This window comes from Macaca thibetana, chromosome 20 (genome assembly GCF_024542745.1).
Source record: "Macaca thibetana thibetana isolate TM-01 chromosome 20, ASM2454274v1, whole genome shotgun sequence".
Taxonomy (NCBI): domain Eukaryota; kingdom Metazoa; phylum Chordata; class Mammalia; order Primates; family Cercopithecidae; genus Macaca; species Macaca thibetana.
The window spans coordinates 21,900,371-21,928,297 of NC_065597.1; the positions used below are offsets into that span (position 1 = coordinate 21,900,371).

The window sequence follows — 27,927 nt, forward strand, 5'->3', positions numbered from 1 at the left end:
GTACAGCAACTCAACATTAACTGTGTACCCCTCCCAGCTGGGCCACTGATCTGCCCAAATGTACAAGAGTCAATGTAAGTCTCTGTTACCATTGGGAGCACTCACCTATGGGCATGTTGCTACAGAGTCACTCATTCCTAGGAATTGCAGAATCACAAAGTTGTCAAAAAACACAACCACATTTTGAGATAGGCCTTCCTCGGCAAACTTTGATTTGGTTTCTGTATTTGAGGACAAAACACAATATGTTTGTTTCCCTCTCTAGACTAGATTTCTATTCTTGATGCAGTGAGCAAAGGGAGAGATTTGCATTGTTCCTACTGGAGTCAATGGACCCATAAAAAAATAGAGTGATAGGCCGGGCGCGGTAGCTCATGCCTGTAATCCCAGCACTTTGGGAGGCTGAGGTAGGCGGATCACCTGAGGTAGAGAGTTCACTAACAGCCTGACCAACATGCAGAAACCCTGTCTCTAGTAAAAATACAAAATTAGCCGGGTGTGGTGGAACATGCCTGTAATCCCAGTTCCTCGGGAGGCTGAGGCAGGAGAATATCTTGAACCCGGGAGGTGGAGGTTGTGGTGAGCTGAGACTGCGCCATTGCACTCCAACCTGGATAACAGGAGTGAAATTCCTTCTTAAAAAAAAGAAAAATAGAGTGATAGAGTGGGAATTTGGCTTTTAGTCTACAGAATTTTTTACTACCAGTTTCTGTGTGTCTGTCTGTCTGTCTATAAAATACCAGAGGAAAATTTTAAAAAAAAAATAGAGAAAATAATAATAACTAGCCAATGTGTCATCATCACTCCAGACAACAGCCACCGTCAATGTTTGGTTAACCCATTCAGATTTTCCCCTATGAATGAGCTCCCCCCCCGCCCCGTAATATTAGTTATAATACGTGGATACTACATCCCGAGTTTTTCACTTTGTGTTATAGCACAAGTGTCTTCCCCTATTGTAACATGGTGATTATTAATGTCAAACATCAGCTAGATAAAAGCTCTCAAGTGATAGAGAGTTCTTATAGCTCATACACTCTTCAGTAACTGGGAATTTATACTGTTTATAGTTTTTTTACTGCTAAAAATCATGTTGCAATGGAACTTTCGTGTATAACACTGTTTAGTCCCCTCTCCCCCATTGTTTACAATTCCTTGGAGTTCCACTCCTACTTCATATTTACCATCACCATCCACATTCACCATTGTTGAAGCGTTATGTAATGACGAGCTTCATCCAGGACGCACCTGTGTCTCTGCATCAGTCACTGCCTATGAACCAGGGGCGTGTGGACTCAGGGCTCAATTCAAAAAAGAACCCAATGTTATTGGGACAGACAGATATTGATACCTCTGGTCTTTGAGCCCCATTGTCTTTTCACACTGATGAGTTCTTAGTGTCTCTTGGTGGTGTCTGAGCAGAACTCCGGTTCCATATCGGCTCAACATGGAAGATTTCTGTGATCAATTATCGATCAGTCATGAATAAGGAACCAGGGGATGGCAGTCGCGAATGTGCCGACACCTCTGTCAGTATTCTGGGTTTCTCTGCATGTAGTGTTTCTTTTGCAGCTCCTAGATACAAATTTTTTAATGTATTACGTGTGAGTAATCATTCGAAAGAGGGTAGGTGTGGCCAGTGAGGAAAGGTAACTTCATTTCCAGAAGCTTGCCTGTGGTATTTACCTTGATGAGTTCATTAGCAATATGGCTTTCACCCTCAAACTTGCTCATTCAGAAATTAGACTTTGTGAGCCCACTAAGAGTAGATCTTTCTGTTAGGTGCAGACTCACAATAATCAAATTCGCAGAAACTGATGTGTAAACCCAGGGTCACAAAAAAATAATTTTCAACAGGAACTATAATTATCACATAGTTTGAAAGGCTCTTGTTAATTTGAATAGGAAGAGAAGATCAGAATTTTCTTATAGGTAGCACTACAGTAAAAGAGTTTTCATATAGGCAGAAGTACAGGGACTGAGCCAAGTGACATTATAAGTTATTTAATTGTCAAATGATTAAAGCAAAGGTCATTGCCTATATGACTCAAATGCTTGGTTGCCTCAGAAGATAATGAGCCTGATACTTTCACACTGAAGCTATATTGCACATTTCTATTTGTTTATTGCCTATCTTTCCCACTAGAAGGTGAGGGACTTTATCTGTCTTTTTCACTGCTTTGTGCAACCTAGGACAGTGTCAGGCACATAGAGGTGCTCAATAAATCTTGGTTGAGTCAATATGTTTCAAAATCCAAGGTGACTCCAAACATAAAATGTTTTTTTGTTTTCAAATGGAGTGGGCATCCCCTGAATTTTGTTCCCAGTTTATAAACTTCAGCGGCTGTAGATGAATTGTTCAAAAGTTTTATTTTAAGATTTCATTTGTTAATGCATTTTCACAAGTAATATATTCATTTTAAAAGACTGGAGTTTTTATATATCCTTACATTTATGAAATAATTTCGTTTAAACCCTTCATGCCCATCTTCAGCATCATTGCTAAAGCCTCTTGGTTTCTGTACCTGTACTCTTCATTCATTCCTCGGCTGTTTTAAACACAGCACTTTTGGGATCCTTGTATAGTGCTGGTCCCACAGTCAAGACTGACTTGGACTGGGACAGGTTTGTATTTCTTGAAGGCGACTTTTCATTCTGTCACATCACCCATTTTGAGGTCGTTTTGTTGTTGAAATGTTAGAGTTCAACCTTAAATACTTGAGAGCATGGGACTGTCTAGACAAAGGGAGATGAGATCCTGTGGTAGCCAGAGGACAAGATGGCCTCCAGTGACCCTCACTTCCTGGGTTTTACATTGCGGTATATTTCTCTCCTCCTCTGAACAGGACTGCCCTGTGTAACTGACAGGGGGAAGTGATAGGGCATGACCTCTGAATCTAGGTGACAAAATATATTGAAACTTCTGCTTTGCTTCTCTTGGATCACTCCTTGTGGCAGAAGCTAGACGCCATGTTGTGAGGATACTCAGGCAGCACCGTGGGGAAATCTGCATAGCAAGGAATCAGGCTTTCAACAGCCAGACCAGATTGCCAGCCAACTTGAGTGAGCCATGTTGGAAGCAGTTCCTCCAGCCCCCTTTAAGCTTTTGGATGACCACAGATGAAATGACCATCTTGACTTGGGAGACACCGAACCCCAATCAGCTAGCTAAGCTGCTCGTGAATTCTTGACCCACACCATCTATGTGAGGGAGTAAATATTTATTAATTTTTAAGATGCTTCATTTTGGAGTAATTTGCTACACACCAATATTAATACAGAGCCCATTTGCACTGCCTACAGGATAAATAATCCAATAGCTTAACAACAATTGAAATGGAAAAAAATTGAGGAGTTCCTCAATGTTTCCACCTGTGTCTTGAGGTTAAAAGTGTACACATTTGTGGGCAGAAACTTTTTCACATTAATAAATTCATTGTTCCCTCTGCTTCTAGCACTTGCTCAAAAAGTAGTTTGGTAACAGACTTCTTTCTCCTCATCATTAAATGACATATTGGAGATCAGTCAGATGAACTGCAATTTATATCTTGCCCCTACCCAGTGTTGACTTGCCTAGGGTCACACAGATAATTAGTGATGTGCTATCTCAGTTTTATTATCTGCAAAATGAGAATACCTGATGGTGTTAGGGTGGGAATTTAATATCTGTAAGATGTTTAATTTGTTGCATAACAATATGTTATATGTTATAACAATATGTTAATATGTTGCCAAAGATAGCTGTGGCAAACGCATAGTAAATAGCAGGTGTAATTATTATTTTTTTCTTTTTTTTTTTTTCCTGAGACAGTCTTGCTCTATCATTCAGGCTGGAGTGCAGTGGCATGATCTTGGCTCACTGCAACCTCTGTCTCCTGGGTTCAAGCGATTCTCCTGCCTCAGCCTGCCAAGTAGTTTAGATTACAAGCACATGCCACTACGGCTGGCTAATTTTTATATGTTTAGTAGAGATAGGGTTTTACCACCTTGGCCAGGCTGGTATTGTTTTCATTATTGTGGTTATCATTATTTATTTAGTTATTGATCGTCAACATCCAGAAATCAGGTTTCAGCAAACGTTCCATAACCTAATATGCTAAAACCCCCTCACTGCCCTCCATTCTTCATGAATCTTCTTGACCATGAGGCAGAATCTTTGTATGTTCTTCTCATCAAGGATTTTATCTAAAAACCTGCAGTACTTCGCCTTTCCCTGGGTGGAGAGGAGGGGAGGATCGATACTTCTAAAGTAATGTGGCATGCACCGTCCCGCATGGTGGGGATGTAGTGGGCTTCCTGTTACGAAGCTCAGCTTGTAAGCGTATATCTACATCCCAGGGAGGTTTTCACTGAACCAAGAGATGCCATAAGGGGTCCTTGGTGTAATAATTTAATAGCAAACCCTTCAGCAATAAGTCTTCAGGTAAAATGGATGCTGACTGTCTTATCTATCGTATGAAGATTCAGACACTGATGTAATTTAAAATGCTTTCAGTATCATGGATCCAAACATATGCCTTTTTATTTCTGAAGGAATTTCCAGAATGTTCGATTAAAAAAATAAACAGAGGAAATGAAAAATAAAATTGTGTGTTGTACCACCATCTGAAGATAAGTACTGCTATCATTTTGCTATATTTCCTTCTATATTTTTCTCAGCATTTACACGATTGTTTTTACATAGTAGTGACTTTGCTGAACCATTATTTCATTTTGCGTCTTGGTATTTTTTCTCAGTTAAAATGATAATTGTGAACATTGTTCTTTCTACTCTAATTACTCAGGTTGCTTGTAATAAGCTTTTATTATAATAAAACTTCATCTTATTTTAGAGAAAATGAAAAGATGTTACTATGCAGGTAACTTTATTTATTATTTGCATGCAGTTTATCAAATAGAATTCCTTTATTCAGCAAAATGAAACCTTTAAGTCTTTTAGCACCAAATGTTTGAAATTATCATGAAACAGATTCTAATTTGGCAGTGAGTTCAGAAGATGAAGACTGTCCTTTAGATAACATCAATAGCTTTCTCAAATATGTATCCAGTTAATATTTTACTTCTGTCTATTCCTCTCTGAAATTGTAACACCCCTAGAATATAAAAATTGCTCTCTTGAGATTAACACCTAATGATATCTGTATTTGCCAATTTTTTTCTTTTCTTTTCTTTTCTTTTTTTTTTTAAAAAAACAGTGTCTTGCTTTGTCACCCAGACTGGAGTGCAGTGGCACGGTCTCAGCTCCCTGCAACTTCCTCCTCCCGGGGTTCAAGCGATTCTCCTGCCTCAGCCTCCCGAGTAGTTGGGATTACAGGCATGTTCCACCACGCCTGGCTACTTTTTGTATTTTTAGTAGAGATGGGGGTTCACCACTTTTGGCCAGGTTGGTGTCGAACTCCTGACCTCAGGTGATCTGCCCTCCTCAGCCTCTGAAAGTGCTGGGATTATACGCGTGAGCCACCGTTCCAGCTCTGTTTGCTGATTTTTGAACAGCAGCTTTTTTTAAACAAAACTTTAAATATGGGTTATGTGTTTTATTTTCTTAGTGAAGTAATGGCTTCTCAAATTTAGACTCCATTATTTTATTTTAAAAAAATCAATATGATTCATCATAAATAAGTCAGGACTATGATTGACAGTCTACCTAGAAAGATTAGCAAAGGGGGGTTGTTGACCCCCCCCCACCCCCCAATTATTGCCTTTGTTCTTACAAGTGTGTTTAAATCTCTTTCTGTTAATTTACAATTTGAAAGGTGGGTGAGGAGAAGAGTTTGGAAAATAGATTACTGTCTTCATTAATACAGGTTTGACCTACAAAGTCTCCACGTACTTAATGATTAAAAACCAAAGTACTAAATAATAAATTATAAGAATTTATAGGAGTCATCATCTTGAAATTAGCTTACTGAATGTTCTTATCATAATAAATCTGAGCGGGTGTCTAATTTAGCGTTAGCTGACTAAAATTATATGTTGCGGGGAGGGAAAAAAAACACTTTTGTTTGAAGACAAACGCAGTGAGTTTAATCACAGGTGATCTGAAAGGCACCTATCTTTTGCTGTGTTCACTTCACAAAACCTTTGGTGAAACTGACTGAATGAAGATCGATTCCAATTTGTAAATCTGGGAGACAATAAAATTTCCCCAAGCACTCTGATGATGTTTGGGTTAACACTTCCTGCTCAGAGCTGTGGCCCATGGGATGCTAGAGCTAACCAAAGAGGGAAGACAGCCCATCTTCTCCCAGTTTCCAGCCTGTATAGACTTAATCATTTTCAAGGTTTAAGGGTGTTTTTGTTTATTGGTTGGGGTGGAGAGAGATGCACCACCTCTCCTAACTTCTGTATTTGCTTCCCTCGTGCTGTGTGCATCAGAAAAGATAGCCTGTTCATTCATCATTTATTTCCTGGCTTCCACCTTGGGTCCGTCAGATCCTGTGTGAAGCCCAGAGGATCCAGGGAAAACTGGATCCTTATTATTTAAATACTTACTCTTATGTAACTCAAAGTCCTTACTCGCATGTAACTCAAAGTCTTTTATGGAAGACAGACTTGGGAACAAATCAATCAAAATGAGTTGCATATGGAAAAAGTCGGTGCATACACAAGGTACCCAAGAAGGAGGTGACTAACTTTATCTAACTTTACTTGCAGGGCAAGGCAAGTAATTGGGGAAAGTTTCCTCCAGACAGGGGAAGACAAATATGAGTATCCAAGGAGGATGTTCCTGACAGAGGGATCAGCATGGGAAAGGAGTGCAGGGATGAAAGAGAGTCAGTCTGGTCCCTAGAAATAATTTTGTTGGTGCATAAAGGGCCAGAAGAGAATGACAGAGGAAAATAGTAAGGATTTAGGCAGGGACTACATTGGGAAAGGCCTTGCAACAGGCCTGGATGTTGTTTGTAGGCAAGTAGGGGCACTGAAGGCTTTAAAGCGGGAGTAACAGGCTTGCAGTGACTTTTATCGAAGTAGAAGTTGAATAGACCTGGCCTGGTATGGTGGCTCATGCCTGTAATCTCAGCACTTTGGTAGCCTGAGGCGGGTGGATCACTTGAGGTCAGGAGTTTGATACCAGCCTGGCCAACATCGTAAAACCTCATCTCTACTAAAAATACAAAAATTAGTTGGGTGTGGTGGTGCACCCCTGTAATAGCAGCTACTCAGGAGTCTGAAGCAGGAGAATACCTTCAATCTGGGAGGCAGAGATTGCAGTGAGCCCAGATCGTGCCACTGCACTTCAGCCTGGGTGACAGAGCAAGACTCTATCTCAGAAAAAGGAAAGAAATTGAATAGATATCTTTCAGTACAATTGGAAGGGGTATATAATTCAGTAATTTAAAAAATTTACTATCTTATGAAATAGAAATATATGTGTACATAGATTTAATACACATATTTGCAAACATACACATTTGCATATACAGTCATCGTTGCTTAGACAGGAGGTTGTGTTCTGAGAAATGCTTCATTCGTCATTTTGTCATTGTGCCAACATCATAGAGTGTACCTATACAATCCTAGGTGATATAACCTACCGCACTCCTAGGCTAGGTAGAGCCTGTTGATCTTAGGCAGCAAACATGTACAGCATGTTTCTGTCTTGAATACTGTAGGCAATTTTAATATAGTGCTAAGTATTTGCATATACAAACATAGAAAAGGTACAATTAAAATATGGTATTACAATCTTCTGGGATCACCATAGCATGTGTGGTTCATTGTTGATCAAAATGTCACTATGCAGTGTGTGACTGTGCTTAAATAATTTATCTCAAATATGCAAAGAGTTTTGGCTAAGGAAGAAGAAAAATGTGAACCTCCCAATAGAAAAATGGGCAAAGATAGTGAACAGGAAATTCGTTGAAAAGACTTGACAAACAAGAAAAAATTCTCAAGTTTATTTTTAATCATAAAAATGGAAATTGAACACAATGAGATACTGTTTTTCACCATGACATTGGCAAAAGTTAAGAAGGCAGGTAACTTCCATGTTGGTGAGCATGTAAGTATAAAAAGGTATAAAAAAGAAGAGTTGTCCTGAATCTGGTCTGGACTAGAACCTTTTTTTCCATGATGTAATTCACAGCCTCATTCCTGATAAATTGCTTAAGCAATTTTCTGATAAACTTTAATGGGATTAAGACTTGTTCTGAGAAATCAGTCACCCATCTACCCAAACTGACAGTCAGTCAAGAGTCTAGTGACCTTAAACCAAATGTTATTTTCTTTTTGTATCTAGCCTAACATTGACTATCTTATCGTTCCATTTTCCTATAAAATGCCTGTACCAAGACTGAATCTTTGAATTGATCACTAGAGGCCTTTTCCCTAGTAGTAACATTATAATAAAACTTTGACTCATGCTTATAACTCGATTTTCCAAAAAGTTTTCCTTTACAGGGAAAAAGAACATCTGCTGTTTTAGGAGCATAAATTGTTTTTGGTTATTTTGAAGAACAAGCTGGCATTTTTGACCTAAATTAAACACATGCCTTTTGATCAGGCAATTCCGTTCTGTACCAGAAAATACAGAAATATTTGAACAAATGTGCCAGGACACCCAATTAGAAGAATCAATGATTATTTAGCATTATTTTATATGCATACATGCATACACATTTATTTAGTTATTTGACCTATTACATTCTAAATTCATATTAATAAAGTGATATTTGAATTACAGATTTTCCAAAGTTTTAACTACTATGTAGCAAAAAAAGGAAAGAGGAAAGAAATTAAAGAGATAGCTCTATATACAGACATTGTGTGTGTGTATGTGTGTGTGTGTATAAAGTGGGTGTGCATGATATAGTTTTTTATTTCAATCGTTTTAGGGGTAAAGTGGTTTTGATTACATGGATAAGTTCTTTGGTGGCAATTTGTCAGATTTTAGTGTACCCATCTGAGAAGCATACACTGTTCCCAATATGTATTCATTCATATATATATATATATATATGTGTGTGTGTGTGTGTATGTATGTATCTATATATGTATAATGGCTGTCCATGATATAATTTTGAGTGAGAAAAAGCCAATTGAAGAATAATACATGTATTATGTCTTTACAAAAAAAAAAAAAAAAACAAAAAACTATACACATACCTGAATGTTTTTGTGTGTATTTTCATAAAATGATTTGGGGTTGAGGTGATAAACGTTCATTATAAATAATGGTAGATAACTTCTATCACTAGCATGGAGTGTGGCTTAGGAGCTGAGAAGGCTTTGAGGAGGGAGTTTTCTTTCTTTTTTCTTTATCTGTCATGTTTGAATCATGTTACATCAACGTGTCCTTTTTGTTTGTTTGTTTGCTTTGAGATGGGGTCTAACTTCATCACCCACTCTGGAGTGCAGCGCGCAATCACAGCTCACTGCATCCTCAACCTTCTAAGCTCAAGTGGTCCTCCCATCTCAGCCTCCTGAGCTGCTGGGACCACTGGCATGTGTCACCACATCCGGCTAATTTTTTGAAGTTTTTTGTAGATGGGATCTCACTATGTTGCCCAAGCTGGTCTGGAACTCCTGGGCTCAAGCTATCCTCCCACCTCAGCCTGCCAGACTGCTGGGATTACAGGTGTAAGCCACCACGCCTGGCCAACATCTACTAGTTTCGAAATTTATATTTTTATATATATATATATGAAAAAAAGGACAAAGATTTCAATTGCACAACTATAATCAATGAAGTGGCCCTTGGTGTCCTCAGGGCAATCTGAGACACTGAGGAGAACCCTCCAGCTTTGCCGAAAAGCAGGATGAAGGGGCCTAAAATGAGTTCAACTGATTTCAACTGTTTGTTTCCCCAGGATAAAGCTTGGGCTGAGCTGCATGAATGGGAAGTAGAGAAGGCAGGAATGGATTTGATTTCCCCCCCTGCTGATTTCCCCTTCTCCCTACTCCCTTCCTGCAATTTCTAATAAATTAGAAGAGCTCTGCCTTCCAGAAAAGAGCAGAGGTACCTTGCAGTACTTTTGGAAATCTTACCAGGAAGAACTGGGTCTTGTATTGCAAAGGAAAAGCTTTTTTAAAAAAATGTTAAAAATTAATTTAAAATGGAACGTGTTAAATCCTGATTTTTATCATTAGCACCCATTCCAGAGGGCATGTTGCTGTTAGTAAAGCTTCAGATTTTTTCTGTCACTATAGATTTGGTTTTAGGGAAAATACCTTCACGTTCAACATTTTGTGTGTCAGTCCCTAAAACTCATGAGCTTCCGTGATTCCATTGGTTTAAGAGCAGGGCAAGTAATATGCTCAAAAATTTCTCTATAGCCTTCTGGGTTAGAGGATATAACAGCTGGCAAACAGAACATTGATAGTTATTGATGGTTATTTTCAAAGGATGGACATGGATAGTTAAATTTTAAGGAAGAAAATTAAGAGGCAGTTTAATGTGATTTAACAGTGATTTTTTTTTAAAGATATTATTTGCATCTCCTATTTTCACTTATAAACAGGTGGTTTCCAAGTAGACATACTTTTTCCTTGCTTGAATGAGAAAGCATAATGAACTTTGTGATTTGGTGACATATCCAGATAGCTATAGCACATAACTATACTGGCTTAGATAAATAGTATTTTTATGAGTAAACATTTTAGTTCTCAAAGATGAAATTGTAACAGTTTTCTAGCCACATATTAGCATTATGCACAAACACATACACTTTTGGCTGGAATTGTGGGATATAAAGTAGCTCCCATCCTTATTCCATTGCCCATATACTAAAATGTAGATTGTATTAGTTGAGAAATTTTACCATTTACTTATACTGTGCTATTATTTACACTATTTGTCAATTCCACTATAGTAGATGCTTAATAAATATTTGTGAATCTGTGAATGGACGGATGAATGGATGGTGGCCTACTTCTGTGAAGGTAATTGAGGAATTCCCACACATGGTCCCCTTTGGATGTAACATCTGTTCTGAGCACCTCCCATTCACTATCTTGATGCCTCACGTAAGACCTGGTATATAGTAGGCAGTCAATGAAGATCACAATGAATTGGCTAGACTTTGATTTATTCATTTATGCAAATTGTCTGCCATTCAAAGAAGAAAGAAGGAAAAAAATGGAACTCTTATCATGTGCCAGACATTGTTCTGAGAGGGAAGGATACTGTGAAAAAGAAAAGTCCCTGTCCTGGTGGATCTTAGATTATCGTGGAGAAGGTAAGGCAACAAACACAAAATAAATACTTAATATAATTTCACGTAATGATAATGTGTGAAAAAGAAATGTTCTTCCTGTTAGCACTGCCAACATATGCTTTAGTTCTCTGCTGCGTTGCCAAATGTGTGCGTGTTCATGAGAATGTCTGGGAACCAGCTAAAATTAGGGAGTTAAAATGATCCAGCTCAGCTCAGGCTATAGGGAGGATTTCTCTCCCAGGTGCTTGTTTTGTTTTGTTTTTGAGATAGGGTCTCACTCTGTCGCCCAGGCTGGAGTGCAGTGGCTTCAACCTCCCAGGCCCAGGTGATCCTCCCACTTCAGCCTCCTAAGTAGCTGGGACTACAGGCGCATGCCATAACACGCAGCTAATTTTTTGTTTTTGTTTTTTTTGTAGAGATGGGGTTTTGCCATGTTTCCTGGGCTGGTCTTGAACTCCTGGGCTCAAGCAATCTGCTTGCCTTGGCCTCCCAAAGTGTTGGGATTATAGGTGTGAGCCACTGTGCACAGCCTCAGAGGTCCTGTCTGCCTGCCTGCCTGCCTTCCCTCCCTCTCTCTCTCTCTTTCTCTCTTTGCGTCTTTCCTTTTTTCCTTCTCTGTTGAAGCTCTGAATAAAATAAAAGGCTGAGTAAGAAAGAATTGACTCTCTCTGCCTGACTTCAGGCTGGGACCTCAGTCTTCTCGCCATCCATCCATCCATCCACCCACCCACCCACCTACCTATTAACTTATTCACCCTGGCTTTAAAATTATTTTTGACTCCAGCGTATTATTTTTAAATGTAAAATCATATACAGAAGTTGACAGAGAGTATAATTAAATCCCATGAGTCCACCATCCAGATTCAATAATTATCACATGTGGCCAATGTTGTTTTATCTCTCCCCACCCACTTCTCCCATGCCTGAAAACTTACCAAAGTAAATCCAAGACATTATGTATTTTTATTCATAGACATTTCGAGTCACTATAAGTAAGGTGTCTTTAAAAAATGATAACTACAATATCATCATCACACCCAAAAACAACACGAATTATTCAATATCATTATCAAGTGAAGGCCCATTTTTCCAATCATTCTCTAAATATTCGAAATGCCGCTTTTCATTTATTTGTTTGAATTCCAGGTAAAAACCTTTAACTCATTTCCTTCTTTTGATTTTTCAAAAGTTGATTGAATACTTTCTGTCTTAAAAAGTCCAGAAATCGTTGAAATAGATAAAGCATAAAAGAAATTAAATACGCCATGTTTCCAGGCTCTTGTGTTTTCTAGTCAAGGTTGTAATATCAGTGCAAGGCTAAAATTGCTTTCTGGTGGTAAATATTTGAGAAAGATTTGGTTGTTGGTGATACTGATGGTTGTATTAGGAGTCTCTGGAGAGATTGAACTAATACTATGTGTGTGTGTGTGTGTATGTGTGTATAGATATAAATACACACATGTGTATCTGTTATATATATAGATATATATGCATACCTATACACACCTATATGTGTATGTATATCTATATACACTATGTACTATATAGTATATATAAGCACTATAGTATATAGAGTATACATATACACACTATAGTATATATACTATACACTATATACTAATACAGTGTATAATGTGTGTATATATAGTATTAGTTCAATATAAACCTATAAACACACGTGTATACACATACACATCTTTCTGTATATGTATATGTATAAAGATATATATAAAGATTTTTAATAAGGAATTGACTCATGAAATTACGGAGACCGAGACATCCAAACCCAGGACGACCAATGGTACAATTCATGTCTGAGTCTGAACACCTGAGAAGCAGGAGATAGAAAGGCGTCAGTTCCATTTCATATCCAAGTCTGAGTCCAAGGGCAGGAGAAGCTGATGTCTCAGCCTGAAGTCAGGCATAGGGAGCCAGTTCTTTCTTATTCAGCCTTTTATTTTATTCAGGCCTCCAACAGATTGGATGAAGCCACCCATACTGGGAAGGGCAGTCTGCTTTACTCATTATACTAATTGAAATGTTAATGTCATCCAGAAACAACTTCATGGACCCACTAGAGATAATGTTTAACGTAATATCTGGGTATCCTGTGGCCCAGTCAAGTGGACACATACAATTAGACATCATGTGGTGATGTCAAGGATGTTTTTTTTTTTTGAGATGGAGTCTTGCTCTGTTGCCCAGGCTGGAGTGCAGTGGTACAATCTTGGCTCACCGCAGCCTCCACCTCCCAGGTTCAAGTGATTCTCCTGCCTCAGCCTCCCAAGTAGGTGGGATTACAGGCACCACCACCATGCATGACTAATTTTTGTGTTTTTAATAGAGACAGGGTTTCACCATCTTGGCCGGGCTGTTCTCAAACTCCTGGCCTTAGGCAATCCACCCGCCTCGGCCTCCCAAAGTGCTGGGATTACAGGCGTGAGCCACCGCGCCTAGCCAGTCAAGTAAGTTTTAACTTGGAAACAATGAGCAGACACTCCCAGGACATTTTCTGCTTAGTATATTTCTTTATCAAAGAGTCATCTCAAAAATCTCTAGGCCAAGTGTTCTTAACTGTGGACCTTGAAGAATGGCCCCTGAGTATCTTAGAATCTTCTGAAATAACATGCAGCATTATATTCCATTTGTATCTGGGAAGAGGGTAATTGTCTTTCATCAGAGAGGCACCAATGGCCCACTGGTCCCTACTGATTTAGTGTCACAGCTCAAAACCATCACTAGTCCTCGTGATCGTTCGACTTCGTGGCTACCTTTGTGAGAAGGGCCTAAGCATGAATCTCCCAACCATAAGCTGTATTCAGGCAGGCGCAAAGTCTCTTATTTCCTCAGTGTCTCTGGAGCCCAGCACAGTGCCTTGCACACAGCAAGTACTCAGTAGGAATCTGTTGAACCAGCAAAACAAACAAATGAATAAATTAATGGGTGATCACTGTACTAGTTTTCTATTGCTTCATAAACAAATTATCACAGGCGTAGTGGGTTGGAATGATGGCCCTTAAAAAAATATGTCCACATCCTATAAATGTTATTGTACGGTATATGCTCTTTTGTGATTGGCTTCCTCCACTTAGCATTGTGTTTCTGAGCTTCAGCCACAGTTGTAGCATGTCTATCACTCTTTGTATGGCTGAATATTATTGCATTGTATGGATATACCAAATATTTTTCTCCTTTCATCTGTTGATGGGCATTTGTGTTGTTTTCACCCTTTGACTATTGTGAATAAAGCTGCTCTGAACATTTGTGTGTAAGTTTTTTTGGAATACCTATTTCCAGTTCTTAGGGATATGTATTTATATCAAGCCAAACTATCTACCTACCTACCTACCTACCTGGGAGTGGAATTACTGGGTCGTACAGTAAATCTGTGGTTAATTCATCAGGAATTATCTTATTATTTTTGATGTTGGATATCTGAAGATAATACAAAATGAAGCCTTTTTTACTTTACAGAATTTTTTTTTTTTTTTTTTTTTTGAGACAGTCTTGCTGTATCAACTGAGCAGGAGTGCAGTGGTGCAATCATGGTTCACTGCAGCCTCAATCTCGTGGGGCTCAAGCCATCCTCCCACCTCAGCCTCCCGAGTAGCTGGGATCACAGGCGCATGCCACCACACCCAGATAATTTTTGTATTTTTTGTAGAGGCAGGGTTTCTCCCTGTTGCCAAGGCTGATCTTAAACTCCTTGGCTAAGGAGATTCACCTGCCTTGTCCTCCCAAAATGCTGGGATTACAGGCATGAGCCACTGCACCCAGCCCTGGATTTGACTTTTTGAAGCAAGGCTGCGCATAACCTCCAGATTGTGGATTCTGGCTGTGTCTGTTGAGGTCTCAATGGGCCCAGCTCTGAGATTCCCTATTAGCACAGGGTCTGACACATCATAGATGAACAACGGATCTTAGGTAAATAAAAATAGAGCTGTGTGGTTATTTTTCTCCAAATCCTTTTTTTTTTTTTTTTTTTTTTTTTTTGAGGCAGAGTCTCACTATGTTGTCCAGTCTGGCGTGCAGTGGTGTGATCTCGGCTCACTGCAACCTCTACCTCCCGGGTTCAAGTGATTCTCCTGCTTCAGCGCCCTGAGTAGCTGGGACCACAGGCATATACCACCAAACCCGACCTCAAGTGATCCACCCATCTTGGCCTCCCAAAGTGCTGGGATTACAGGGGTGAGCCACCACGCCTGGCCTTCAAATTCCATTTTTTAAAGTTAATACTTTAATATGTTAAACACCCTTATTAACATATTACATATTGTATTTTTTTGTAATACAAAAATAGACAATAATACATATACATAATACATACATAATACATAATTTACAATTATGTAGGTATGTAATACATATTATATTTTACATATTACATATGTGAATGTAAAATAAGCTTCCTACATTTTAAAGTGCTAAAGGTTCTATGTTTGTGCAGATGGATATGTTTAAGAGATTGATTTAGGATGTGATCAGTTTTTTTCCATGACTTCCTCTCTTCCTCTATTTTTTTCCCTTCTTCACTCTCTGTGTTATTCCTTGCCAATCTCATAAATGATGTAAGACAGCTTGCAAGACTCTTATTAAATAACCGATTTCCTTAAAAGAAGTAAGTCAGGTGAAGGGCAAATAGAGGTCAACACCGTAGATACATTTTTACACTCCAGTGGGCTTTGATTTACATCATGGCCGTTTCTCCTGCTTGCTGAGGCTTTTGACAATTTCAAATGCTCCCTGAACCTCAGTTTCCTTTGCCACATAGTAGCAATACAAATTTATAATTCCTTAGATTGCTGTGAGCATGAATTGAGGCAAGGTAGATAAAGCGCAAAGAATTGTGTCTGGCCGGCCAGGCGCAGTGTGGCTCACGCCTGTCATCCCAGCACTTTGGGAAGCTGAAGTGGGTAGATCACCTGAGGTCAGGAGTTCGAGACCAGCCTGACCAACATGGTGAAACCCCATCTCTACTAAAAATACAAAAATTAGCCAGGCTTGGAGGTGAGCACCTGTAATCCCAGCTATTCAGGAGGCTGAGGCAGGAGAATCACTTGAACTCGGGAGGCAGAGGTTGCAGTGAGCCAGATTGCACTACTGCACTCTAGCCTGGGCGATGAGCGAAACTCTGTCTCAAAAAATAAAAAATAAGAATTGTGTCTGGCCTCTGTGATATTTACTCAACAAATCATATCTGTTATTGTTTTGGTTTTAATAATAATGGTTTTTAAAAACCGAAGGGAAGCTGTACACCCTTCCTAGCATCCGTGAGTCACAGACACACCATGTTGCTCCAAGATGCAGATTCTAGTTGGAAATGTTAAGATTTTTAGAGCAATGAAAAAATTGATCTCTGTCTCTTCCATCCCATAGATTTTTCATCTAGCTCCTGGGTTAACTTTTATTTAATAGTTGTGTTATGAAAACACCCAAGAATTCTTCTCTTCTGCCAGTCTCCATAGCCGTGATATAAATCAGAGCCTGCAGTTTCACGAATGCCTCGCTGTGCCACCAGGATTCTCCTGGAGGGAGCCACAATCAGATTTCAAGTGGTCATTTCTCTCTTTCTCCCTCTGGGGGCCTGAGACATGATTAACTTGCAGTAATTGTGACTCCCTCATTAAACGAGAGCTGTAGCAAGGGGAAAAAAAAAACATTGAGACTGATCAAGACATCCCATGCGATTTTCTTTTCTTGCACATCAGCTGTGTGGGTTTCTCTTGTTCCTCTGTCCTTCAGGTTAGTAAAACCAAGACCAGTTGCTGAAGCTATGAGCTATCAATAAAAGTTAATGTACCACATGAAATTGGAAGGGGAACAAAATCACTTAAGTGTTCAGGGCCACCAAGGCACTGGTGCATCCCCTGTGAGCCTGTTTGGCTCCTGGCGGTGTTTTCGTTACCCTGGCTTGCAACATAGCCTGATTGTTCTAAGTAAATGGCAGAGCACGCAAATCAAGGACATTGGCAATAAACCAGGAGTGCACTGTTTCCAGCCACGGGCGATGCAGGGAAGTGGGGACAGTCTGTAGTGTATCTTGAGCTACAGTCTGTAGTGTATCTTGAGGACCATATCCAAATTACTGGCCTTTCCAGTTTTTCTTTAAATAGTAGGGTCAGTAGGTGACCACACTCAGAAGCTAAGCCTGCAGCATCAGGGCTGGGGAGCAAACTCTTGGTCTAAAGATTCAAATCTGTCCCCTTATTACCAGTTGCATAAATATGAATAGCCAAAGGGTTTCAAATTTGTGATTTGTCATAAAGGCTCCTATTGTAGGCTGAGACTAGTCCTTCTTGACTCTGTGGAAGGAGAAGGCTTGAGGAAATGTTCACAATTGGAGAAGGGCTCATTCCGTTATGTTCTTAGCTCACTAAAGTGGTTAATGATGAGAAGGGGTGGGTCAATGACAAGAAAAGTGGAGAGGATGAGACAAAACTGCGACTCATCTTCCTGGCACACTGGCGAGTGGGGTGGAGCAAGCACTTTAGGTGGAAAGGAAAAGTGAGTGAACATCTTGGCTTGGTTAACAGAAAACAATACCAACCCCTTCTATTTTCATATCCCTTGCTATTTTATGTACATATTTATTGATACACTTTTTGTTCTAGAAATAAGTGGGAAGTTAGGCACAATCTTTTGCACATCTCATCTCAACCGGTGACTCTTAACAAAATCTAGAGCTATTATTGTTTCTAAGTTACAGATGGGGAAACTGAGACTCAGAGAAGTTAAATGAGTTTGTGTGTGTGTGTGTGTTTTGCTTTTTTTTTTTTTTTTTTTTTTTTTTTTTTTTTTTTTTTTTTTTTTTTTTTTTTTTTAAGGCGGAGTCTCGCTCTGTCACCCAGGCTGGAGTGCTGTGGCGCAATCTTGGCTCACTGCAACCTCCACCTCCCAGATTCAAGAGATTCTCCCGCCTCAGCCTCCCGAGTAGCTGGGATTACAGGTGCCTGCCACCACACCCGGCTAATTAAATGAATTTCTTAAAGTCCTACAGTTGGTGAGCTGTGAGCTGTAAATTGTGGAACTAATTTTTACACTGCCAATCTGAGGCCTTTTCTGACCTCATCACTGCCACTGTAAAATGAATTCTAGCCCCAGGCCATGACATGCCTACTAGCTTAGCTCTAACCAAAAAGATTCATTATCCTAAGAGTTGCAAAGATATGGAAGAACTAGAACTCTCATTTACTGCTGTTGGGAATGTAAAACGGTGCAATGACTTTGGAAACAGTTGTCCAGTGCCTTAAAAAGTTAAACACACACATACATGACTCGGCAATTCCATTCCTAAGAACCTTCTGGAAAGAAAAAAATGCTCATGCAGAGGCTTGTTCATGAATGTTCATAGCAGCATCATCCATGATAAGCAAACACTGGAAATGCCCAAATGTCCATCAGCTGGGGAATGGAGAAACAAATGTAGTCTTTCCACACAATGGAATTACTACTCAGCAATGAAAATGAACTAACTCTGGATACATTTAATAACATAGATGAACTTCAAAAACATTACGCTAAGTGAACGAAGCCAGTCATAAAAGACCACATAGTGTATGATAACATTTATATGAAATTTCTAGAAAAGATGAAACTCTATGGACAGCAAGCAGAATGATGGTTGCCTAGGGCTGGGAGTGAGTGGAAGGGATTGCCTGGAAAGGGTGGGGCAATTTTGGGGAGTGAAGAAAATGTTCTAGGACAAGATTGTGGTGATGGCTACACAACTGGATAAATTTACTAACAGTCATCAAACTGTATGGTTACAATGGTTAAATCATATGGTATGAGAATTTCACGTTAATAAAGTTATAAAAAATGAATTCTAGGACCATTAAGTCAGGTGACTGAGCCAATAGCTATAGGAACATAGAAAGATTTTCACTCATTCTGTATAATTAGACAAATTCTGTTACTTTCTGTGTATCAGTTTAGCAAGAGTCACTCTGAGATTGAAGAGGAGAAGGGAAGGTTGGAACCAATGCTGACGAGCCATTCATAGGCTCTGGCTCACTACATAGGTCTAAAATTCATATGCCCCTAACCCTCAAATAGTGACCATTAGGAATCTTTCTGCCAGGAGAGGAAAGACCTGTAGCTCTTCTAGTCCTTATGCTATCTGATTCTCTCATGGATTTTTAATATGTCTTTGCATCCCTTAGAAATTTGCCCTTTCCCCCGCTCCCCACCCACTTTTTCCATTAAAACACACCTGCATGGAAACATTCGCAGACACACCCATGTACACACACACACACACACACACACACAAGCTTGGACCTTAATCTTCCCATCTACAAAATGGGAAGGCCAGGGGAGATGTCCTTTAATGGAACTTGTGATATTAAAGTTTGAAAAACTGATGATTCTTAGAATGAAAAGATGTAATGTGTGTCTATAGATTTATTTAGTCAAAGAAATTGGGTCACACACACACATGCATGTGATCTGTAAAAAGTCAGAAAAACCAAAGTTTTAAGGGAAGAAAATAAAAATGAGCCATAATTCTATCATTCAGAGATAACCACTGTATGTTTATTTACATTAGTTTTGATTACATTAGTTTAGAATGTAATTTTAAATGCACTAGTATATGTAATTAAAATTGTATATACGTTTTAGTCAACCATCAGCTGTCTTATTAGTGTTCCGTGAACTCTATGGTGGGTGGGGTCCAAGCCTTCCTGAAGCAGATCTCTACCTTGTCACCCTGCTAGGAATGAAACACTCAGGGGTTAGAAGGGGATCCAGGAAAGCCCGAGAGTTAGTTGCGATAATCTTCAGTCAGAAAGTGCCTGTTTTCCCAAGCATCCAGACTGCAGCCTGTCTTTCCGACTCAAAATGGTTTTTCATGGATTATATTCTTATCTGGCAATTGCCTGGACTACAGTCACCAACACAAGTTGATACACAAGAAGTGCGCACAGCCCTCCCTCCCAGCTCATCCGGTAACAGTTTAGATGAAGGATGTAAAATAGGATTCATTGCATGACCCAAGTCTGGTCAATTGAAGCAGCCGATTGAAGTGCTGTGTTGAAAAGGATTTTGGCACCGCGCACGGGCTCGTTGGGAAAGGGTGTCATGATAGATTACTGAATCTGCGGTATTTTTGTGGACGCGGGGAGTGGTGGCCTACTTACAGTGCATCGCCCACTCTGGTTTAGATGAGCAAGCACTGCTGAGTTGTAGATTTCTAGTTTCTAAACAACAATAAGTCTTGCCCCCAGATAGCCTCTTAGCAGAGCCAAAAGCCAGCAGAGAAAACACTCAGCATTTGCTTTGGAGTAACTGTGTGTGTGTGTTTATCTCCCTTTTACGCGTGGACTCTTTTTTCCAAGTAACTGAGGGGCCAGTGCATTTGGAGAACATGGGATTTATCATTTACATCACTGCCTTGGGAGTCTGTGTTTATGTGGGTTTAAAGGTTTTGAAAGCTGATGACACAGATCAAAGTCTCTCCACTGATCTGTCTTCCCAGTCCTCAAGGGGACTTCTTACGTCAACTACAAATCATTGATCAAAGTATCTGTCTGTCACCTGTCCAGGTATAAGGCCAGGCCTAAGTGCTCTGACAGGGCATGACTCAGTCCTGAAACAGGAAGGGGGAAATTCCTTTCCATCTCCAAAACCTAAGACCCTGGATGGCAGGTAATCTGCTTCCTCAAGATTCTCTTAATACACATCCAGGACTCTGGTTTCTATTTTGCCTAATGGCAGTGACCCAATGTCTTTGACTAAATAAATGCATAGACACACATTATATCTTTTCATTCTAAGAATCATAAGCTTTTCAAACTTTAGAATCACCAGGTCCATTAAAGGACATCTCCCCTGACCTTCCCATTTTGTAGATGGGAAGACTAAGGTCTAAGCTTGAATGACCTGCCATCATGGGGATAACCAGAATCAATACAATGTCTTGATTCAAGATTCAGAGCTCATTTTTCTGTATCAGATTTTAAAAGAAGAAAGAAAAAACTCTCACTGATCTTTTATATATCTAATTCTTCTTCCCCTTCTCCCCTTGTCTCTCTTCTCTCCCCTACCAATGTAATCAGTTCTTTTTTCTTCTTTCTTGGAGACGGAGTCTAACTCTGTCACCCAGGCTGGAGTGCAGTGGCATGATCTTGGCTCATGGCAACCTCCGCTTCCCAAGTTCAAGCAATTCTCCTGCCTCAGTCTCCCACATAGCTGGGATTGCAGGCGCCCGCCACCACACCCAGCTAAAATTTTGTGTTTTAATGGAGATGGAGTTTTACCATGTTGCCCAGGGTGGTCTCGAACTCCTGAGCTCAGGCATTCCACCCACCTCGGCTTCCCAAAGTGCTAGGATTATAGGCATGAGCCACCATGCCCAGTCTAATCTAATCAGTTCTTTTTTTTTTTTTTTTGAGACGGATCTCGCACTGTCGCCCAGGCTGGAGTGCAGTGGCGGGATCTCAGCTCACTGCAAGCTCTGCCTCCTGGGTTTACGCCATTCTCCTGCCTCAGCCTCTCAAGTAGCTGGGACTACAGGTGCCCATCACCGCGCCTGGCTAATTTTTTGTATTTTTTAGTAGAGACGGGGTTTCACTGTATTAGCCAGGATGGTCTTGATCTCCTGACCTCGTCATCCGCCCGTCTCAGCCTCCCAAAGTGCTGGGATTACAGGCTTGAAAATCAGTTCTTTTAAATCTGAAGCTGTCTGCCTGATTCTGGTTTAACACAACCTCCAGTCTTAAGTGTCCCAACAGCCAGAGTCCCATAGACTTTTGCTTATGATTAATTCTTCTGGGGAAATTAATTTCTTGAGGTAAAATAATTTTTTTAATTATCCCCTATAACAAATGGCATTCTCCATTGAATATAGTAATTCCCAACATTCCTTAAAGTTTTTTTTTGTTTTTTTAAATGAGGCAATAAGGGGTAAAAGCCCCTGCTGCTGTCCTAAGACAGGAAGAGAGGGGATTTCCCCCCCCCATGGCTTTGTCTTTATTCTTATAACCTGTATGCACTGCTGAACTTGCTGAATAAACATGTCACAGTGGCAGGAGGAGGGATTGGGTGAACTTGAGCCTTGCTGCCTGGATTAAAGCCTGTAATGATGTTTGCAAAGCACCAGGGGGACAAGTGAATGGTTGGCACAGCTTTGATGAAGCCTGTGTCCAACAGAGTTTCCAATGCTTCTGTACCTGGGTGGTCAGAAATGAGTCCTGTAAGCCACAGGTGACAAGATCTCTAAGGAGCCAGTTCACCCTTGGATGACTCTGGAGCTGTGGTGACAATCTAAACCCTAAATTGAGGCTTACTAGGAAAGGCACCAGGTGACAGGCTCTAGAGAAATGGCTATTACCCGGTTGCTCAGGCTGGAGTGCAGTGGCGTAATCTCAGCTCACTGTAACCTCCGCCTTCTGGGTTCAAGCAATTCTCCTGCCTCAACCTTCCAAGCAGCTGGGACTACAGGCAGGCGCCACCATGCCCAGCTACTTTTTTGTATCTTTTTTAGTAGAGAGGGAGTTTCACCATGTTGGCCAGGCTGGTCTCAAACTCCTGGTCTAAAGTGATTCGCCCACCTCGGCCTCCCAAAGTGCTGGGATTATAGGTGTGAGCCCCCAGGCCCTACCCCGGGCCACTCCTTTCTGGCCCCTCCACCTGTTTTCTTCCAGTCATGCCCTAGGGAGAGCCTGGCTGTGGCCTTACAGACTCTCTCAGAGGTCACTTGACAAGGGCCAGCTGGAGAGAAATCTGTAGTCTTGGGCACAAAATTTCTGTCAACCCTTCTAACCAATGTTTGAAGTATGTAAGATGTTCTATTTCCATTACTAATGAGGAATGAGAGGAACGAAATTATAAAGGAATTCTGGTTATAATTGCAGATGTGTTCAGAGACAGTGTCTAATAGTGTGACCCATAAAATTAGGCTGCCTGGGTTCAAATCCTAGCTCTGCTGTTACTGACATCTCTATGAGAGCTCAGAAAAGTTTATTTAATTTCTCTAAGTGTCAGTTTTCTCATAAGAAAATGGGCATAAGGAAATAATGTATGGAAAATGCCTGTTGCAGACTGAGGACTCAACAATGTTAAAATTAAAGCTATTGCTAACATCATTATTACGAAAATAGCCATCTTGTTTTAAAGAAGGGAGTTAAAGGAAGGAAATGCCAGGCTGAGAGATGAGACAGTGAGTTACACTGGGGGATAAAGGGGCTGTGGTGTCACACAGACCTGGCATCTGTGGCCTTGAACAAGCGCATTAATCACTCTAAGCCTCAATTTCTTTGTTTTAAAAATAATTAACTAAAATACCCTAGGGCACAAGGTAGAAATTTAGTGAATGCTCATTGTCTTTCTCGTCCTTTTGCTTATCCCACATTTGCTTGCTCAAAACCATAGACAGGCACCGTCCCCAGCCACTCTCCGCGTTTCTCTTTCTTTGCCTTCCAAAGCTGCCATCTTGGTAGTTATTGAAGCATCAACACTTACCCCACATGCAGAAGCCCCTTTTATTTATTTTTATTTTTTTGAGACAGTCTCTCTTGCTCAGGCTAGAGTGTGGTGGTGTGATCTCAGCTCAGTGCAGGCTTGACCTCTGGGGCTTCAGCAGTCCTCCCATGTCAACCTCCTTTGTAGCTGGAACCGCGGGACCACCATGCCTGGCTAATTTGTGTAAAGATGAGGTCTTGCTATGTTGCCCAGGCTGATCTGGAGCTCCTGGCTTCAAGCAATCCTCCTGCCTTGGCTTCCTGAAGTGCTAAGATTACAGGCGTAAGCCACCACACCCGGCCCAGAGGCCTTCTTTAAATGCTGGTCCTTTTTTCTTCCTCCATCTGGGTCTTGGTTCCATGTGTGTATTCAGTTTGTGAAAAATCTGAGATGTGCACTTATTATGTATGTGCTTTTCTGCATGTAATTATGCTTTGATTAAAAAGGTTTAAAAATCTGTTTTAGGTAGAGGTTTGAATGTCGCTAATTACCAACCTATAGCTCCTAATTGGAATTAAGAAGGGACTGGCTTCTATTATCAGAGTTCTGGTCATCACCCTTCAAGTTGACTATCTCCTTACACTGATTTTTTTTTTTTAATTTTAAATAGTAGCACAAATATTTACCATCTAGCAGATGTGGTAAGAATGTAAGTTGTTCAGCCATTTACAGCTTAGTCTTTGGGAGATATCCATTCATTTTAAATACTTGGAGGGCTGGGCACAGTGGCTCATACCTTGTAATCCCAGCGCTTTGAGAGGCTGAGATGGGAGGATTACTTGAGGCTAGGAGTTGGAGGCTAGCCTGGGCACCATAGTGACACCTTATCTCTATACAATATTTTATAAAACTCAGCTGGGCATGATGGTGTATGCCTGTCGTCCCAGCTACTTGTGAGACTGAGGAAGGATGATTGCTTGAGGCTGGAAGTTCAAGGCTGCAGTGGGCTATTATTATACCGCTGTACTCCAGCCTGGGCAACAGAGTGAGACCCTGCCTCAAAAAGTAAATGAAACCATAAAATAAAATAAGATACCTGGAAGGCTATGTTTTTTGCCAGGCCACATGTTTAGTCTCTGGGAGTATAGTGAGGAGCAATCACAGGGAAGGTCCTAGTCTCTGAAGATTCCATTCTAGTGGCAGTAGAAAAGGTGTAACTACCCACAGTAATCAAGTTAAAGAAAGAGCTTCTGGCTGAGCGTAGAGGCTCACGCCTGTAATCCCAACACTTTGGGAGGCTGGGGCAGACGGATCACGAGGTCAGGAGTTCTAGACCAGCCTGACCAACCCCATCTCTACTAAAATTACAAAAAAAAAAAAAAAAAAAAAAAGCTGGGCATGGTGGCACATATCTGTAATCCCAGCTACTTGGGAGAATGAGGCAGCAGAATTGCTTGAACCCAGGAGGTAAAGGTTGCAGTGAGCCGAAATGGCGCCACTGCAGTCCAGCATGGGTGACAGAGTGAGACTGTGTCTCAAAAAAAAAAAAGGGCTTCTACTTGAGCTGCCAGGAAAGGAGGCCCTGGGATGGGGACTTGAATAGAGAGCTGCAACCTGAACAGGCATGGTCTTGGGTGAATGAGAGGCTAGGAGCAGAGGGAAAGCAGACGCAGTTGCTAAAGCTGTCAAGTCCCGCTCCCCTGGAATACAGTCCTGGTTCTGCTACCTCCAACTGGGTCGATTTCAGAGAATTATGAACTTGTCTGAGTCTGATGTGGTGCCTGGCCAGGGCTCACTGCAGCGCCTGGTATATAGGAAGAACTTGATGTTATTCATGGCAAAAGATGTCTGGATGGTCTCCACTACAGATTCTGATGGCAAATGACTTAAAGACATATTGGCAATGGGTAGTGGAGAAAAATGGAAACACCTTCAACTGTGTCTGTGACCAGAAGATTTTTCCTTTTTTTTTTTTTTGGCTGACTGTCATGACTTAGTAAGGCCATCACAGGATGCCAGAATATCTACCCAACTGTTCCAAGCATAACCTCCTACACAGGCCTTCTACATAGGAGTATATTTGGCCGAGACTCAACACTAAAAGTGATTTCCACTAGACTTTCCTACAGGAGGTGGTAAATGATCCCATAAACAGGCCCAAGAGCTCCCCTTCAAGCAAAGAGACACAACGCTGTAAAAACATAGATTTGAACCAGGAAGGCCTGCCCCCATGACTTCACATTGCATACATGCCTTTGAGGACATGGCCTCTTAAAGGAATCTTTCAATATCCTATGCTTCTGAGAAAGTTACTATTTCATTTGCAATAAGACGGCTCAACAAGCCCTAGCTCTTCCTGCGCAGCAGACTCGGTGGATTCTGAAGAGGGTCTCGGGCTGACTCTCTACTTTATGGGTTTGAATTCAGGAATGTTGCAAGCTTGCATGAGATGAAGCCGCTGAAACCTTTCTGAGGTAGAGCCAAGTCAAATTTCAGTGTTGGATATTCACTGCTTCTTTAGGGTTCTACCACTCCTCATAAATCAAGTAATAGATTACTGTTAAAAACCTTAGTGTGCCCATCTCAGTGGCAGCCATCTTGCTTTGTAAGCCTTCTCTACCTTTATGATTCTCCCAGTATGTAAGACATTTCCAGTGTCTAGTCCAAATTAATATTTCTTTAAGTCTCAAGTGTCTGATCTGCCTGGCTAGAATGACCAAAAAAATAGCAAATCAATTGGACAGGTTCTTCATTAAGTGGGGGACAGTGTTTTGATTGCTATTTAATCTGTTTTTCCTTCTCTCTCTTCTTGGCTATATGGAATTCACTTTGCCTCTCTTCCCAACTCTTCATATCCCTTATCTCAAGGTGAGTATCATCAGAATCCCGGTACATTTCACCAGCTGCCTTTTATAGAAGCTTAGACAGATGGAGGCAAACCCATAAACAAGACTTGGTTTTTCTAAGCCACAGTGGCAATTTCCTGCTCGATTACAACTCTGTCTACCCTTTCAACTGGCCTGTCAGTGTAGTCTCTGCATGTCCTGGATAATCCTACAATTGGTGACGGGGTTATTGACTTACAGGTTTCTAGGGCATCTCATTAGTTTTTTAAAAGAATGTTTCTCCCACCCTTTTATTGCTTAGTAGAAACTTGTTCTAATTCTTTCTCCTGATTCCGTTTAGCCTGTGAGTACCTGGGAATAATCACGCTCCCTTATCTAGTCCTACAGATTTGTTTTGTTTTGACTTCTACCCACTTTAAGTCTCCCACCCTCTCTTATTTTTATAAACAGGCTCCATAGTACTGTATACACTGCAGATGGATGGCAGCCAACCTGCTCTTTTTGTGCTGAGGAAGTCTCCATATTTCAACCAGTTTACATGACTTCCTTACGTACGCTGCCTTATAATCCTTTTATAAATTTTGCTTTACATTTTAACAACGGAAAACACTTAAGGTTTTTTTCCTTTCTTTTTTTAAATTCTTCCACCAGCTATCTTCAAAAGCAGTTCTAAAACTTCTTATTTAAGATTGTACCCATTGTACTTCAATCTAAGTGATGGCTGCTTATGGCCATGCCCTTTCTTCTGCACTTTGAGCGTTTTGTCTGGATTTTTCTCTCCTTTCCTTTTGTAAAAAAGGATGAATTTTCTGAGACTCTGTTATGACGGAAACTCACCAGTTCTCTGTTGTAATCAACAAATAGGATGTGAACGCTTGACTCTTCTTCTTTTTTTTTTTTTAAGGAGTTTCAAGGGTAAGATCTGCTGTCTTGTGAATGTCAAAGAAGTTTCTCATTCGCCCCTTTCTTTTCTCTCCCACTCTCTTTAATTTGTTAATGCTTTCGACTTATTTTGCTTTGGATAATTTTCAAAGTACTGCTTTCTCTAGAGATCTCTAAAAGGCAGAAGTTCTGGCTATTAAAGATTTGCCATTCTCAGAACAGCCCAGTTAGGGTACCCTCAGGTTATTTATAACTGGATTTTATCTCAGAAAATTAACTAAAAGAAGATTAACCAAAAATCTAAAGGAAAATGCCTTAAACACCTCATCTATTATGCTGTGCTCAAACAGATATTTTCATCTTAACAGCTTGGCAAACCCAGTGGAATGCTCTTTCTAGTTTGGGGCATAAAATAAGATAACACTCTGAATTCCTACAGGAAATCTTGTAACTCTACTTAAAATTAAGGCATAAAGTATGAAAATGTGTTTCCTCTGCACAGTCTTATTACTTTGCCTGTTAATTTAACTGGTTCCTATTTCTGCTGGTTCGAAGAGCCCCAGGACATTTAAATACCTCTTCTAGAAACAAATTCTTTTCTTTACAAGCCCTCCCAGGTCATTGGGTTCAGATCAAGAAGG

The 27,927-nt window shown here is 40.5% G+C and overlaps 1 protein-coding gene and 1 pseudogene across 2 annotated transcripts in view; both read left to right on the forward strand.

Moving 5' to 3' along the window:
- Nucleotides 1–11,062, forward strand: part of LOC126943990 (40S ribosomal protein S3-like) — a 38,718-nt pseudogene extending 27,656 nt beyond the window's left edge. The window contains exon 2 of the transcript XR_007721918.1: nt 1–11,062. This exon is cut by the window's left edge and continues 23,521 nt beyond it. The product of XR_007721918.1 is annotated as a 40S ribosomal protein S3-like (transcript).
- The window catches only part of WWOX (WW domain containing oxidoreductase), a 1,132,972-nt gene that overhangs the window by 773,016 nt on the left and 332,029 nt on the right, over nt 1–27,927 (forward strand). The window lies entirely within an intron of this gene.